General features: G+C 42.5%; 1 long non-coding RNA gene across 1 annotated transcript; it reads right to left on the minus strand.

Annotated features, from left to right (window-relative positions):
• Nucleotides 1-325: 325 nt before the first annotated feature.
• LOC120787559 lies at nt 326-2,153 on the minus strand. The gene is made up of 4 exons (XR_005706962.1): nt 2,035-2,153; nt 1,811-1,883; nt 1,528-1,700; nt 326-668 (listed from the first exon to the last, which is right to left on the minus strand). It is a non-coding gene; the product is annotated as an uncharacterized LOC120787559 (long non-coding RNA).
• Between the last annotated feature and the right edge of the window lie 3,090 nt (nt 2,154-5,243).

A 5,243-nucleotide genomic window follows, 5' to 3' on the forward strand; every position in this document is an offset into this window, starting at 1 on the left:
TATAGGTAATAAAACGGTAAGTCACCACACTAGTATGTTAACTTACAGTTCTCTATGGATACACAGCACAAGACTGGAATTTCAACTATGTTGATTTCACTATAGTATTTAATATTTATATATATATATATATATATATAATAAGATTCGTACATCATTCTTATAATTTTCATAATAATTATTTTTATTTTTTTCAATAATTTTGACTTAAATTTTGTAATGTATACACATATATATATATATATATATATATATATATATATATATATATATATGAATGAGTAGGGGTCTACTCAGTCAGATGTGATTACACGCACACGGAGGTCGGATCGGCCGGGGTTGCTGTCATGCATTGGGGAGTTTGCTCAGCTTGGGGTACTGATGCTTTAATTTTGTACATATAGAAATCAGCAATGCTCTGTTTCAAGCGTTTGAGCTTGACAACGCAATTTGAAGGTGACTTCACGGTGAAATTCAACTTCCTCTTTGTGGCCGAAGGTTGTGCTGAGAGGTGCTCTTCGTCAGATGAAAGGGGGTCAACTCGATAGTCACAGCGCTTCTGGCAAAGATCCTTGACGTCTTGCAAACTGGCTCATTGTCCAAGATGGGTTCCTCCACATAGATTTTGCCACCTGCTCCCTCTGCTCACTCGTGAGGTACATGTTGCCCTGCAAAAAAGGAACAAAGACAAAAAAACAAAAACAAAAAAAACCTTGCGTTTTGGTTTGTAGGCTAATAATGATGAGCGTGAGAGAAAGAGAAAAACAAACAGAAGGACAAAAAAATGTGCTAAATCCACAGATTGACCACTATTGACAGTTTCAGTCGGAGGGTCATCCTGCATTATTTTCCCGTTTACTTCGAGTGTTATCGAAGGCTTAAATTATGTCCTTGAGTATCTATTGCATAGATGAGAATTTTGAAGTCCATAGACTGAAATTTGGAAGAAGTTTGGGCCTGGATATCTGCTCACAGGAAGCAGCTAGAGGCATGGGGTGAGACTCTTTTGGGAGCTCTTGAAGAGTCCTTTCTGACAAACAAAGCTCTGTGTCTCTAACTTTTTATCACAGCTCTAAATAAACTTGAATTTATGATATGGAGTGCTTTCTTGCTCCGGATCTGATTGAAGTTCACATCCCCCTTCCTGCCAGCATCTTTCCATGCCTCTAGGAGGAAGTTGGAGGCCTTCACAATCTGCATGCCAGCGACTGTGTGGAATACATACTTGCAGCTCCCACCTTTTGTACAACAGGGGGTTTTCGCCAGTTTGGCAAGCCACCCATACTCCTCCTCGTTCAAAAACATGGCTGCTTGACCAAATGAGAAGAAACATCTCACAAAATTGGCATTTTTCTGTAGGTAGGTGGATTTGAATCCTGCCAAACAGTCACAGGCGACCGGCATATCCAGCCTATTTGACTTAAGAGCCATAACCCAAATGAGGACAGTGAGATAAAGTTAATTGATGAAATTGTTTATTACTTTGTCAAAAGTTAAAAAAAATAAAAATAAAAATAAAAATCTTACCAGAACCTGAAACCTCTCGCCATTATGCCAAATGTCTGGGTTCATGACGTTTTCTTTTGTCATATTTGTCATGACAACTGATCTGTGTCCAGAGAGGATGCAGAGGAACCCCATCGTGCTGCCCACGAGCTTATTGTGGTCAAACAGTGAGCCTGGATTCTTGGTGAGGCGCTCTGCAAAGCATACCAAGATACATGTAAAAAAATAAAACAATACGTAGATCGTAAACAACGAAAACTACATAAGATGAAGAAATACAACCTCAACCATTAACTCTACTTACCAAACAGTTTTGGAAATAGTTTCCCTAGCAGCCATCACAAATTTGATCTCCTGAGCTGCGTCAAGCTGATTCTCTGTGAAAACAGTTTTCACATGTGTCACATCTTTATAAAGTTTCAAATTAAAGTGAAAGTTTCTTTAGAGCGTAAAATATATTTACATGAAATACAATGTATATTTTATAAAGAACGCACCAGCAGACTGGCAGACTGTGTCAACATTTACCCGCAGTACTTCCTGCCGGTGGGCAGCCACTTTCTTTGACAATTCAGCCTGTATCCTTTTCATTTCCTATAAGAGCTTGTCGCTCTGCTTCAGTTTGCTGACCTTCTGGAAGGACTTGCCAATGTGTTTGAAGAACATCACGACGTTGGTAAGCATGGGCCACCTATGGAAAAAAGTAAGGCAGTAAGAACTCATTGTTTCTCATTGAAATATTTGTAAGGCCAATCAAACAGTTCTGCTACCAATTTTCAGAATAACCCAATGTCTCTACATTCTTTGGTTGCCGTGTTATCGAGGCTTAAATGCCCTGGAGTATCTATTGCACAGATGAGAGTTTGGAAATCCAAAGATATAAATTTGGGAGAGGTTTTTGATAACTTCTCACAGGAAAAAGCTAGAGACATGGGACCACATTTGTCTGAAAGCTCTCAAACAGCCCCGTCTGACGATCAAAGCCCAATGTCTCTGCACCCAATGGTCGCTGTGTTATCAAAGCTTGAATACGCTTAGATCGGCTACTGCATAGGTGAGAGTGATACATTTTTCCATTAAGAAAGATATGAAAGAAGAAAGACTTTTGACTTGCAAGTGCAACTTGTCCACCCGGTCGAGGAATCTCATGTCATGTTCCCCAGCAGAAACAGAGCAGCCAGAGACCATGTCCGTGCAGAAGCGATGCGCGCGGCCACATGCCTGGCGTGTATTTTTCCCGTCTTTTCTTGCCGTCCGTGGCCCCATGCAAAAGTTTTCAAAGTCCTGAAGAATCTTCTCTGCGGTAACGAAGACAATATCAATCAGTTTTCAAATCCCACAAAACCCAGAGGTGAGAAAGATCAACTAACTGTTCACTGTCTTCTCTCTTCCCCTTTCCCCCCTTTCCCACCTCTCTACCTCATTTTTCTCTTTTCATCCCAATTGGTCGAGGCAGACAGCCACCAACCCTGAGTCTGGCTCTTCCTGTTAAAAAGGGAGTTTCTCCTCTCCACTTCCACCTATTGCTTGCTCTTTTTGGGAACTGTCGGGTTTCTCTCTATATTATTGTAGGGTCCCGACCTTAATCTGTAAAGTGCCCTTAGATCGTGTACGCTGTGATTTGACGCTATCTGAATAAAATTGAATTGAATTCAAAAAAGAGAACATTTAAAATATAATGAATCTGATCTCTTCCCCTTCTGGGCAGGTTCACATTTTTGTGCCGATCCAGACGGTTTGAATATTGGCCTCTGGGGTGTGTGCTGCTGTTGTTTCAATTATGTTTTCGAGTTTTTCCTCCAGCCGTTGCACCCTGGAAGCAAGCTGCTTGCAGCTGCAGTCGCGGTCCTGGGACACAGATCCACTGGACAGTCGGACAGTCTGGGCACTTAGGGACCCAGGAACAGGGGTGGATGGAAGTGGATGACTGGAATAACAGTCACTGAGGGAGGACATGCAGGGCAACGCATCCAGTGAAAAGTCCTTGGAGCTTGGATTGCTGCTTAAAGGATCTGGGAGAGGAACGGGTGCGGAACATTTTTGGGAGACATCAAGTTCAGTGGGTTGATTCAGAGGCAGAGGGTCACTGGAGGACGAACTGCTGCTCAGCCCAAGATGGAGAGAAGAAATATTGGCGCCTTCAAGAGGATCGCTGTTTGAAGGAGACGGGGGACCAATTTGAGTCCAATTTCTTGTGGCGGAATCTGGTGCACCACCCCCCTCCTGGGTGCTCACAATGTCCGGCTCCTCTGTCATCTGTTCTTCGCCATTGGACTGAACATAATCTAGAAAAGTGGATTTCAAAGCTTATTTTTAGACATTCCTCCTTTAGTGAACAGTGGATTCTAATTGCCTTGTGTGCAGGGATGGCAAGGCCACACGATGTTCCTTGGAGGAAGGCAGGGCCTAGAAGGAGCATAAGCCTGTACGGTTGACTTCAAGTAGATGGGTGCAGACCCAGAAGTCACTCCGTAGCTAAGCATTCTACCAGGTGAGCCACCAGACTGCCAGAAAGGTGAAGTTTAAAGCATGTGCAATTAGTTAGAAAAATATCTAGGGTATGTGATGCAAAACCCTCTTTCCACTGCCCTTGTAACTAGGGAGTGACAAATAATGTAAACAAAACTAAGAATCTATCGAATTCACTGTGCATCCCCAAGTCCAACGATGAGACCATGGGCATATCAGCCGGTTGCTTGATGAATAACTTAAAGGCGACTAAAACTCTATACGCACAATAGGTCTAGTAGATCCTTTTTTGTCAAAAGAATACCAATCAATCATTTACTTGCGTGTGGCCTAATGCGTCTTGATGTCCATCAGATGCTTATCCAACCTGGAGTGCTGGGATTTGTCACAAACAGGGCAGTCAAGAAATGTTGAACTCCCGTGGTACTAAGTGAGAACTACACGAGTCCAGGAAAATCATGCAAAAAACACAAATCCAATCCAATACCATTCAGGTTTAAACCCAGAACCTTGCTGTTCCTAAGCAGGATCGATTTGATCTTTGGACATTGTGTATTTCATAACCGGTTAAGCGGGTTTTTCCCAAATTCCTAGACTGTAGCTCTGTGTGAATTGACACAGGGAGTGCTTTGACGAATTCCAGCCTCTGTCAAATTCTGTGTTGCCTGGTTCAAGGACACACGGGAGGCTTACGTCAACGTGTAGCCTAAGCTCCATCTCGCCTCATTAAGGCCCAATGTCAGAACAGAGATAAAGTGATATATGTGGGATGAGCAATTGGGGAGTGAGAACACTGAAACTGACCCTAAAAGTTGGGAGTGGGATATCCTGAATATTAAAGGCTGAATTTGCATAAGCCTATATATTTGGGACAACACCCTGATATTGTTGGAGAATCAGAATTGGAGTATCGGACTCGACTGGACCCTTGCAGGCTTTTTAATTTGACCTCAGTGATTCTCTCCCTGCAAACTATGTGTACCTGTTTTTTACAAATAAAGAAAACTCAAAAGGAGCATCGACATGCTGTGAATCATTCTTCTCCACTCAAGAGGTGCAAGGTCGTGATATACGACAGGAACAAAGTGTTTCTGTGTAAACTGCCTGAATCCCTCCGTAAAGTTGCTGCTTTAACTTTGCATCTGCCTCCTGCATTGGGTCTCTGTGAAAAGAGTACCATCTGGACCTGCTCTATATGAAAAGTGCCCCGAGATAACTTCTGTAATGATTTGGCGCTCTGTATACATATAAAATTTACTTGGCTTGCA

The sequence above is a fragment of the Xiphias gladius genome, unplaced genomic scaffold (assembly GCF_016859285.1).
Source record: "Xiphias gladius isolate SHS-SW01 ecotype Sanya breed wild unplaced genomic scaffold, ASM1685928v1 HiC_scaffold_212, whole genome shotgun sequence".
NCBI classification, from domain to species: Eukaryota; Metazoa; Chordata; class Actinopteri; order Istiophoriformes; family Xiphiidae; genus Xiphias; species Xiphias gladius.